This window comes from Sturnira hondurensis, unplaced genomic scaffold (genome assembly GCF_014824575.4).
Source record: "Sturnira hondurensis isolate 20B ecotype Veracruz unplaced genomic scaffold, ASM1482457v3 Scaffold0002840, whole genome shotgun sequence".
NCBI classification, from domain to species: domain Eukaryota; kingdom Metazoa; phylum Chordata; class Mammalia; order Chiroptera; family Phyllostomidae; genus Sturnira; species Sturnira hondurensis.
In genome coordinates this window covers 33,072,020-33,084,706 of record NW_028075471.1, presented here as the reverse complement: position 1 = coordinate 33,084,706, position 12,687 = coordinate 33,072,020, and the positions used below count along the sequence as shown (strand labels likewise).

The window sequence follows — 12,687 nt, the reverse complement described above, 5'->3', positions numbered from 1 at the left end:
CCTATTAAAATACCAATGACATATTTCACAGGTTTAGAACAAATATTTCAAAAATATACATGGAAGCAAAAATGACCCAAAATAACCTCAGCAATTTTGAGAAAGAAGGACAAAGTAGGAAGGATCACAATACCTGATATCAAACTATAACACAAAGCCACTATATTCAAAACAGTCTAGTATAGAATCCTGAAACACCAATTCAAAACAACCTATGCACCCCTATATTCATAGTAGTGTTATTTACAATAGCCAAGTGCTGGAAACAGCCTAAGTGCCCACCTATAAATGAGTGGATCAAAAACCTGTGGTACATCGGAACACTACACAGCAGAAAGAAGGAACTCCTACCCTTTGCAACAGCATAGATAGAACTGGAGAGTATTATGCTAAGTGAAGGAAGTTAGACAATGAAAGACAGATACCACATGATCTCATCTATAAAAAGAACCTAATAAACAAAACAAACAAACAAGCAAAACAGAACAGGGAACAGACTGACAATGACCAGAGGGGAGGGAAGATGGGGATAAGGAGGGAAAGAAGGGGAAGGGTCTAGTCAAGGAACATGTGTAAATGACCCATGGTCATGGACAAGTGTGGGGATGGACTGTAGGAGTGGAGGCATGGGTGGGGCAGGGGAGAGCAGTGGGGGAAAACTGGGACAACTGTAATAGAAAGATAAAAAATAAAAAATAAATATTTAAAGCTTCACCAGAGTCATCCACCCTCTGAAGCCCTAACCCCCTCCATTTGTTAAGTTCGTATATAAACCTTTACCTCTGGTTATTCAGGGAGATACTTATCACTGAGTGCTCCCACATAAGTGTAGATAAACTTCATTTTTCTCCCGTTAATCTCTCTGTCAGTTAATTCATACAGAGCCCCTCCCTCCACCACAACAGACCCAAACTGATGGAGGAAAAGTTTTTCTTCCCAAATGGCCATGGTGGAAATATTTATACAATGGAAATCATCAAACGCTACAGACCAGAGTTTCTTCCTACCAAGAGTCAGTGGTCAAACATTTACCAGAATATCACTATTTATCACTTTGCATTAGATTTCTCCATGTTGCTATCTGTGACCCCACCCCCCAAATTTGTTTCTGAAGGAAACGGGCCATTTCTTGGTACCTTCAAAGTCTGATTTTCCTGAACAAAATCAGATACAAATCACCATTTGTTGCATCAAGTTACAATAAACAGTTACAGCATAGGCATCTTCTGAAAAAGACTGACACAAGGTGGGAGCTCAAACTCACCACTAAAGAGTGAACATAATAAAGTTTATCAAATTATAGGGAAATTCTACTTTAAAAACTTTAAGTGTCTACAGCGAGGTTTTTAGTCTCCTGTTAAAAATGAATCCCCTCAAAAGATGAGTGAATAAAACAACTATAGAATATTTACACAATGGAATTCTACTCGGCTATAAAAAAGAGAAAAATTTTTATCCTTTGCAAGAGTATGGATGGACCTGGAGAACATTATGCTAAGTGAAATAAGCTGGTCAGAGAAGGCAAATACCATATGACTTGCTTCATAGTGGAATCTAATGAACAGAGTCATCTAAAAAGGAAAACAGAGACAGACTCATAGGTGGAGAGCAGGATGACAGCTAGTGGGAGTAGGGGGAAGTTAGGGGTGGGGGTAATGAACAAAAGAAAAAAGGACTCACGGACATGGACAACAGTGTGATGATTGCTGGGGTCGGGGTGGGCAAGGTATAAGGGGACTAAACAGTAATGGAAAAAAATACAATCAAGATTAAATTTAAAAAGAAAATATTTTTGGCAAATAAATAAAGAATTCTCATGCTTAAGTATTTAGAAGGAAGTATACTGGTATCTGCCATTTACTTTGAAATGCATTTAAAAAATAAGAGGAGCTGAGTCCTGGATGGTATGGCTTAGTAGATTGAATGTCAGCCTGAAAACCAAAGGTTGATGGTTCAATTCCCCGTCGGGGCACATGCCTGGGTTGCAGACCGCATCCCCAGTCGGAAGTACGTGAGAGGCAACCACACACTGATGTTTCTCACCCTCTCTTTTTCTCTCCCTTTCTCCCTCCCTTCGTTTGTCTCTAAAAATAAATAAATAAATACAATCATTTTAAAAAATAAGAGGAGTTGAATAAATGAATACATGGGTGGGAAGCTGATATGTGATAAAGCAAGAATAGGAAAATGTTAGTGATGAATCTAAGTGGTGGGTATGTAGATAGGTATTCACTGTAAAATTCTTCCAATTCTCTGCTGTATATTTGAAATTTTTCAAAATAAAATGTTGGAGCAAAACTGACTTGTCATTTTCTTTATTCATAAGGTATGCAAATAGTTTTTACCTTTATTTAGAATCTGCTAAACCATTATAATACACCCAAGTTCCAGGAAAAGGACCGTGTCTTTAGGATCCTGAGGAAGATATGCGTTAGATACAGTACTCAAACCTTCCCCTGACATCAGCAGGCCTGGAACAAGGGTGCAAATGGAGGCCCTAAAATAATGTCCTTCTCTGTATATTTGTTTCTTGACTCAAAGGAATACTAACCTGCGGTCTGGATGGGAGAGAGAAATGATTGAGATGAAGGTCTTTACTACAATAACAATAAATCTGTTGAACTCAAAATAAAAAATAAAAAATTAATACTAAGATTGCTACACATCAAGCTAATAAAACTATTAACTAAACATGGTCTATCTTTCAAAGGTGACAAATACATACTACCACAAGGATGTGGGAAGCCAGGGTCATCCACATCTCTATACTTCTCACCTCTGGCTGCATCACACAGCCCAAGGAGCCTCGTGTACATGCCCATCTTTCCTACTCTGTCCACACCCACCTGCACAAACCCATGGCCGCTCCCTATGCCTGTGGTGTACACACCAGTACTGTGGCCCACCCACCAGATGACAGATCCAAGGAAGAGGCCCACACAGGCCCTGGAAGCAAGCTTGGGGACATCTGGGAGGGAATTTCAGGGACCCTGGGTGCCCAGAGCATGGTTGTAGAAGGTAAAGTGGAATAAAATAAAGTATATACATGAGTTGGGCACCTGCCCTTGACCCCAGTGACTGGCCCTGCAGAGATGGGTACAATTAGAGAAGGGCCCAATTAGGGCCCTATAAAGTATGGAATTCAAAGCAAGGTCTGCTGCCTGCCTGAGTATAAAGGCCATCCTAGAAAGACCATGCAAACTATTTCGTAATCATGGCAGGAGAAATTAGGACCCAGAGAAAAATTTTTTTAAGATTAGAATTCAACCCCCTTCAAGAGAGAAACAACTGAGGACACAGTGTTGAATAAGACAAACAGGGTCTCTACCCTCACAGAAATTACATTCTAGTGAGAAGAAACAAATAAGTAAACATGTAAATAAGACAATTTCAAGTAATGGAGGGTGCTGTGGGGAACGTAAAACAGACTGATGGATAGAGGCTGATGTCAGGGGTTGCAGGATTACTTTAGAAAGGCTGGTCCAAGAAGGCCTCTCTACAAAGGCGACCACTGAACTGAGGGATGTCAAAGAGCCAGTCAGGTCAAGACAGAGGAAATGGGAGGGAGCAGGGGAGAGCATTCTGGGCAGAGCATGAGGCTGGGCACGGACCCACGGCAGTAGTGAGCCTGGCACCTTCAGAGGGTGCGTGTGTGCACACATGTGTGCGCAGGTAAAGGAGAAAGTCATTCGTTATAATAAACAAGTGCCCTAGCAAGAGTAGGGTTGTGGCCACTTTAGTATGTAAGTTATTTGTCTCTAAATAAATACTTTCTCCCCAAAGTGATAGTTGTAGAATACACTGTTTCTGTGAGCATATAATTCTTCCAGTTTATTCTGCCTATGGAGTTCTCTACTTGTTTGTTCATTTAAGGTTAAGAAAATCATTTATCTCTCTTCTCCTACAGATCATTTTTTTTAGTGAGCCATGATCTAATATGTAATTAACACTTTGCTTCTCTTTCCTCATAACAAATTAATTTTTAATCATGTGAACACTTATATATACGCATGGGACAGGAAATGAAGTGAGAGTAGAAATCCAAAGCCTTCAATTCAACTCACTTTTAGCTTTCATGTACTCGATGTCCAGCTATCTGAGATCAGTATGTAAGAAAGAAGAAGCCAACTTCCTCAGTGTAGCTCAGAGTTTTACTCTAATCCATAGCCATAAATAATTTTTAACCGCCTCTTTCAAACTCCCACCAACTCAGAAATTATATTGGTCAAGAGACAGTATTATGTGTGGGTAGATAGAATAAAATCACCATAGGTTTCAGGAACAAAAAAAGAAAAAGAAAATGTGTCTGAATAGTTATAAAATACTATGCAAGATGTTTCATTAGATTTCATGAAAGCTGACTGTGACCATTTTATATTGTTACAAAGTTACAGTAACAGAAGAGTAGGAAGCCAATTAGAAACCAGTTCTGCTTTCATATAATAGTGTCACTAGCTGTGATCTTGAACAAGCCACAGAATCTCTGTAACCCTTACCTTCCCAGTGGTTTAGGAAAAAAAAAAAGAAAAGATCTTACAGGAGAAACCAGAAAGCACTCAGAATTCTTAAAAAACAACAACTAGTATATAAATCCAGGTAATAATTAGTATGTCTTTCTTACACTACAAATTAAGAAATGTAGGCATGTCATAAATTAAGTGATTAACCTCGAACTGCCAGAATTTAAAGCAGCCCTGCCTGTTTCTAATTGTAAATAAAGGGGCAGATAAATACCAAACAGCACATATTCCTTATATCCCTTTTTAATGATTTAGAAGAAAATTCATGTAAGAAAACTGACTTTTTGTTACCATGAGCATAAATTACAATTCTAATCGAGTGTGTAAATTGGAAATGTAGATTTTTACTCACATCGATGTCTTGGAGTTTCTTCCAAATACTAAATTCTCATACCCCTGAAAGAATATGCTTAAAACCACAAATGCATACACACACACATACACACGTGTGCAGATATTTTGGAAATAATTATAAAGTTATATGGTGTACACTACTGGCCTTGGCAATTTTCTGAACGTAGAATGACTCAGAACATCTAGCACTGGTATAGAAATAATAAAATACACTATGAACTAAACGCCAGTACTTCAAATGCAATATGAACCATGATCAGTCACGTATTATTATCAAAACCAAAGAGCACAGTATCATTGTTCTACTCTATTAGAATATGTAGTAGACTTTAATTTAGGAAAGAGCTGGAAGGTTGGGAAATAAATTTTTCCCACTATGCTGACATAATTAATGTAAGGGAACTTAATTTACATATCTAAAGTTTTCAAGGTGAAGGTTTCAATGGAAAAATTTTTAACACAAACATTTTTACTATATAGTTAAGCTCTTAACAGTATTAGATGTCCAAAACCCTTCAATCCTATCAGGGTTTATAAGTGGCACTAAAAGTAAGCAGATACCCAACATACATCATTAAACAAGACCGTATCATATTAAAGCTGCGCTCACACAACCCAATTTTGCCTTAACCAGGATGTGTTTTACGTAAACGTACATGGTATCAATAAGCACCATTCCCACAAAGATGTTTAATTGTTTGTGTTACATACATTTATAGGGTTGTCGCACTGAATAGTCTAACACTCTAAATTTTAACATGTATTTTCAATGTGCATTTTGCATCATATCACCTAATCTTTTTTTTAAGTAGCCGCTGTTCAGTTCCATGCTTTTTCATTTTCTCAGCAAAATAATAACTCTTGGTCATCATAGGCAGCCAAATATCAGGTCTTAACCATCTGTCAACTGGCTTGAATTCAGCAAGCATGCTCCTGTAGTTTTAGTTCTAATTGTGTTTAATGCTGCACTAATTATTTCAATGGGGAATAATTTTGTACAGTCAAAGTCGACTCATTTTATAAACTGGAAGCTCCTAAGCTATAAATTGGCAGGTCTCATCCTTCATTCCTCCTAAGCGTTGTGCCAAAGGGGAATAAGTATATGGTTGCTCTGTGACCAAATGTCATGTGCTGGGCAGAAACATTGATCCTGGCTATTAATCACTCTGCAAGCCCTCCCAGTAATCAAAGGGCACAGCTGCAATGATATATGACCAGTGTCAGAGCAGAAAGCCCTTTACAAGACTGCATGCTTACCAGCTGATGGCCAGTATGTACTACTGCATGCATACTGGCCAGCCCAAAGTGCTCCGGCTAATTAATCATTACCTCTAACTGTTCGTTCTATCATTAAACACCTTTATTGGCTGAATTATTGGAGGATTCTTACCCCCCTAATTACTTAGGTATGGAAGCAAAGAACCTTCTCACCTGGACACAAAAAGCTGCCTATTATCTGTTCGGACCAGTTTGCCCTTTCATTCTCTTCTCCATAAAAGTTTGCTGACCCAGCAATGAACTAGAGACTAGAAGAAAATTGAATGATGCTGTGACTGATTTTGGTGAGGTGCACATCAAATGACTGACAGAAGAGCTATGAAACATGAAATCATCTAAATTTAATAAGGTGAACTTTTAGAAATATTACATGTGGATTTTAGAACACAAGTTATGAAATATTTTGATACAGTAAACTATGAGGTGCAGGTAAGAGCAAACCAGTTTTCAGAAGAAATACTAAGAAAAGGCTTTACCAGTTATAATTTAGTTACTGATGTGATTTAATGTATTATTCTATTTGGTACTATCTTCTACCTCAACAAGAGCCTCCATATATTAGCTATTTTAATACAACATTTTGTATTTCATATTTTCTCTGACAGTAAAATCCTAGCACATCTACTGTAACTGTTTAAAGTGCCCAATGTAAAGCAATTAATGCTTTGGATATTATAAAAACAAATTATTGGACAACATTTACTCACCTTTAATTTTTATGTAAATAATTATCCAAAGAAATAATTATCCCTTTTCAAAATACTGTTAATCCAAAAAGAAAAGTAGAAACCACATATCAGCAGGATTTTTAATTTTTTACTAAATAGTCGTATTATATAAAAAGCCTTCAGCATAGTAACACTTTCTATTATGCTAAGACACGAGATGACCTCAAGTACAGAACTACAAGTAGAATGAGCTAACTTCCATGCAATTTAAAAAAAACTGGGATGATTATAATTGATTTTAGAATCATGGACCAAACCAATCCAGTATCTTTAAAACAAATTCAACTAATATGTAAGGAGATGCTATATTCTGGTTGCCTTCCAACTTTAAATTCTTAGGATTTAGGGATAAAATAAAGATAAGTAGGTAGAAGAGTTAAAAGGCAGTACAACTATTAGCACACCTACTTGAAAAACTAAAATGAAAAGACAGACAATACCAAGTGCTGGTGAGGATTCAAAGCAACTGCTACTCTCATTGCTGGTAGGAATGCAAAATGGTAAGGCAACTTTGGAAAATAGTTTGGGAGTCTCTTATAAACTTACCATATGAGCCAGCAACCCCCTCCTAAGAGGAATAAAACATATGCCCTCACAAAGACTTGACGCAAGCATTTACAGTAGTTTTATTAATATCAGTTAAAACTGAAAACAACCAAAATATCTATCATTAGTGAATGGATAAACAAGTTGTGGTACATCCATACAATGGAATACTACTCAACAATAAAAACGAATCAACTACCGATACATGCAATGCTATTGATAAATTATAAAAGCATTATGCTAAGTGTAAGGAGTACTTCCCTGGCTACCTACAGCATCATTCCACATAAATGACCTTCTTCATGAGGCAAAACTATGGGGCAGAAAATAGATCAGTGATTGCCAGGAACTGGGAATGAAGGCTTGGGATTGTCTGCAAAGGGGCATGACTGAACTCTTTGCAGTGATAAAAACATTCTGTATCTTATCTCAATTGTGATTGTGATAGTGGTTACCCAGGTCCATACAGCTGTCCAAATTCATCAAACTATACACTTAAAAACAATAAATTTTATTGTATGTATATTATACCTCAATAAACCTGACTTAACACAGAACAAAACAGCAAAAGTGGGGAATGATCTCAAGAGCAAAATTGGTTGATTCATTTATACAGAACTCACAAATATTTTGAAACCATTGACCTGTATAACCCCAATGCATAATAATTTAGTTTCATGAACTATAATACTTTTTATCTAACAATAAAACTTTAGTCCACATTTTAAGAACCATCAGTTCTAACTCTGATATAAATGGAAAACTATGAAACACCAAAATACCTCAAAAGGGAGATTACTTTTCTTAACATTTTATCATTCATAGAGTTGAAAAAATTATCTGATATAAATTATCTAATCTCAGGATAAGAGTGAGTGAGCTGCTCTAAGATCTACAGAAATAAGGCACTTTAGTTCAATTAAATGATTTCCCTGCAGGCAATGTCTTTTCAATCTGAGCTAATGACATCATTTAAGGAGGATGGTCCATTTAACTAAAAGGATCTTTTACAAGGCAGACAGACAGAAGGCAATCTGAGAATATTTGCAAGAACTTTCCATATTTCAAAATCATAATGGTGAAATGCCTACATAAAATTCTTAAAGTTAGATATTAATCAATTTGTTGCAGAAATAATTTCATGAAGACGAATGTAATAAAGCTCTTAAGAAGTTTCCCCCATTACTTTTCCCTTTTAAGAAACCAATTCTTTCCTAATGGCAATTAGTGTACTCTGAACTAGCAGTGACATGGAGTTTGCTAGAAATTAGGACCTTATTCTGAAATGCTAAACTTCTTTACCTACCTGCTGTTTCCAGGATAACCCTCCCTAGGTCCTACAGGCATACTTTTACCTGACTTTAAACTTCTGCATGTGAAACAGGCAAAAAGCACAATTGCCAACTACCATCCTTAATGGAACTAGGTTGGCCAGAAATTAAACTGTTCATTCTCCAAGATGAGAAAAAGTTTCAGTAATCCTCCAGAGGGCTTTTTCCTTAGCCCTGTGCCCTAGAATCAGAAAGAGGGAGTGTCAGGTGGACTAGCCCTACATAAAAAGTCCTCACACCTCAGTGTCCAAGCAAGAAAATCCACTTTACCACCACAGCCTGGGCAAAAGACTGATGACTCTTGAACCACAAAGTAAATAAAATCACACCAAACTCTAGCACTGGGACCTTTCCTTTCTAGGAAAGGCTTCCTTTCCTAATTCTGAGTATTAAGGTCATTTTTTTATTTAGCAGTATAAACAGTGACTACTATTGTGTATAACCTGGCAAGGAAGTAAGACCACTAAGGGCAAGAGATAAAAAGTCTTCACCCTAAATGAGAGACATATAATCTAAATTACAGAAGCATTTCTGCCACTAACAGACTATGTAATCTTTGGTGAGTCATTCACACGTCAGTACTTCAGTTTCCTCATCTGCAAAATAATCACTTTCAACTCTAGCAGGTAATGATTCTCTCACATATCAGAAAAAATGATTCATTTTTAAAAGCAGATGGATGAAATATAGAGCTACTATAGAATGAGTCAAGTTTTGCACTTGCTAATATTGACAGTGTTTTAAAGAAGCAAGATCCTGGCTTTAAAAACAATTAATTTGCCTGGCTTTCAGAAATTAAGCCTGTCTTAGGAAATTAGAGCTCAAAAGAAACCAAGACCAGACTAAGAGATTGGTTAAGGATCTATGAAGTATTTGATACATTCATTGAAACTGCTTTATCAAATCCTTCTACTTGGAAACGGTCATAAGTTAAAAGTAAGGAAAAAATTCCCTGTCAACTGGTTCTATAGTCAATTGAGCTGCTATCTCCAGAAGAAGCCCAATTTTTAAAAGTCAACCCTTTTTTTAAAATGACCTAACTTATATTCTCTTATATTTTTAAATGCAGGCATTAGTAAAATTTGGATTTTCATTTACAGAAATTACAAAGCCAATATCTATCATCTATAATAATTTCCTCCATATAATCTTAGGGGTAGGAAGAAGTGGGTGAAGGAGTAGACAAAACAAGCTATTTTGCCACAGAAACAGACAAAGGCCAAACGGTGTACAAGAGCTGCAGAGATTCAATATCACTCTTGTTCCACAGCATTTGCTTCAGTTTATACAAAGTCCCCCATCTGTGAAATTCAGGCCACTTTCTTATCACTTGTGATAGATACATTTCAGTAATTACACATAGCCAAAGAGGAAGAAGGTAAAAGATTTCAATGTTGAAACAATTGAAATCTCCAGTAAACAATTTATTTACTTTGTCTTATTTTTTTAAGATTTTATTTATTTACTTTTTAGAGATTGGGGGAAGGAGAGAGAGGGAGAGAAACATCAATGTGTGGTTGTCTCTTGCACACCCCATACTGGGGGCCTGGCCTGCAACCCAGGCATGTGCCCTGACTGGGAATCGAACTGGCGACCCTTTTGTTCACAGCGTGCGCTCGATCCACTGAGCTACACCAGCCAGGGTAACAATTTATTTCTTTTGATAAATATCTTAATATTAAGTCATACCCTTTTCCCACCAAAAAGCTCTAAGCTTTTTAATAAGATTAAATTAGTGTTAAATATTTTAGCCTTATCTTAAATCATAGAATGGATAAACTCATAAGTAGATTTTTGAACTTTTCTTCTGACTAATAAGTACCTCATTTTGATAACTTTAAAAGTGGTGTGAGCCCTGGCTGGTGTAGCTCAGTGGATTGAGCGCGGGCCTGTGAACCAGACGATCGCGGTTCGATTCCCAGTCAGGGCACATATCTGGGTTGCAGGCTGATTCCTTGCAGGCTAACTACCAGCAGGGGACACACGAAAGGCAACCATACATTGATGTTTCTCTCCCTCTCTCCTTCCCCTCTAAAGATAAATAAATAAAAATCTTTAAAAAAAAAAGAAACATTTAAAAAAAAAAAAGTGGTGTGAATTTATTTAATCAACATTTATTAACAAGGTACAATTATCAGGACTACGAGTGAAATTAAATTTTAGCCCCCTCAAGTCTATTTAGAAAGAGATGACATATGCAAACTGGCGTGTTATTGAAGCCCCCAGGTTCTGATGAGATTTACTGAGCAACAAATAACTGCATGGTCGAGATACGGTCTTACAGAAAGTTGAAGGATGTAGTTAGTCAACAACTGAGTACCACTGGAGAAACCTACAATGTCGCTTAATGTAAAAAAATAAATCTCTCACTCTAGCTAGTGGCTCTTACCTAATACATCACCACTGGTTAATTGTTTGGGGTTATTAAGAAATCCTTACTTGATAAATGCAAATAGCAACTAATGAATCATACATACATATCCTTTACTTGTTTTACCATGAACACAGCACAGAATATTTGAGAACAGGTTAAGATGTAATGGGAGAAGGGCAGAAAGAGATTTGGAGGGACGGAGGGAGAGAGAGAGAGAGAAAGGGAGGGAGGAAGGGGAGGAGGGAGGGAGGGAGGGAGGAAGGGAGGGAAGGAGCAAGGGGGGGAGGGAAAATAAAGCATCTTTGTCTATCAATAAGATGTGCTGGGCTAAGTTTCCTTTGCTACTTTTCTACCTAAAAATTCTAGCATTTATTCTTTAATCAATACAAATTATAAGCAAGGAAGAAATATTTAAAACCTGTATGATTATGTTTTAGACCCCTTAATATACACTACATGTTTAATAAAGAAAAAGAATATGCCAATTTTTAAAATGAGCAAATACATAAAAAGGCAATTCACAAAAAATACAAGTAATTAATAAAAGTGCAAAAAGAATTCACCACCAGTAGTAATAAAATAAATACAATAATGTATATGTCAAGTATATCTCAATAAAACTGGGAAGATGTAAGCTAAAACATTTTGGGCAAATACTTCAAAAATTTACAAGCAGTGTATAGAAAAACACAGTATCATGAAAAGATGTTTCCAGTATATAATATTAAAAAATCAGATTATAAGACAGTATCTATAATATGAGGTCAGGTATGCACAAAAATGTCCCCAGAATGATATATCATAATTTTAGCAGAGATTATTTCTGTTACTCCTGATTATTTTCTTCTTTATGCTTATCAGTTGTGGTGATTTTAGCGTATGCGCACAATTCGTTGACACCTTTCCCTTCTGCAAGTAGAGACTAATCCCTTTCCCCTGAATGTGAGTCAATGTCAATGCTTTGCTTCTGACGAACAGAATGAAGCTAAAGCGATGCAATGGGACTCCTGAGAATAAATAGATCATGAAAAGGGTATCGCTTCCACTTGGATCTTCCTTGGATCCCTCGCTCTGGGGGAAGCAGGCCACCACGTCATGAGGACAGTGAAGTGGCCCATGGAAAGGCCCATGTGAGGGGGAACTGGGACCCCCTGACAGTGGTCAGTACCAACTTGAAACCATGGGGGTAAGTCACCTGGAAAATGGATGCACCCATTTGTTTGTTGTTATTTTTGTTCCCATGGCCTAAGGGGATGTATCAGAAAAAATACTGCCAACGATTCATGTCCAAGATTTTACTGCCTATATTTTCTCCTAGGATTTTTATGGTTTAATATCTAACATTTAAACATTTAAACATTCTGCATGTATCTGTCCAATTTTCCCAACACCGTTAATTGAATAACCTATCTTTAGCCCATTTTATGTGGTTGTTTCCTGTCTATAAAGACATAGGTTTGTTTGGGGCTCTCTATTCTGTTTCACTGATCCATGTGTCTGTTTTTATGCTGGTACCATGCTACTTTGATGACTATGGCCTTATAGTATAATTTGAT

The 12,687-nt window shown here is 36.9% G+C and overlaps 1 protein-coding gene across 1 annotated transcript in view; it reads right to left on the bottom strand.

The window, feature by feature from the left end:
- SKAP2 (src kinase associated phosphoprotein 2) overlaps positions 1-12,687 on the bottom strand; it is a 172,470-nt gene that overhangs the window by 104,589 nt on the left and 55,194 nt on the right. The window lies entirely within an intron of this gene.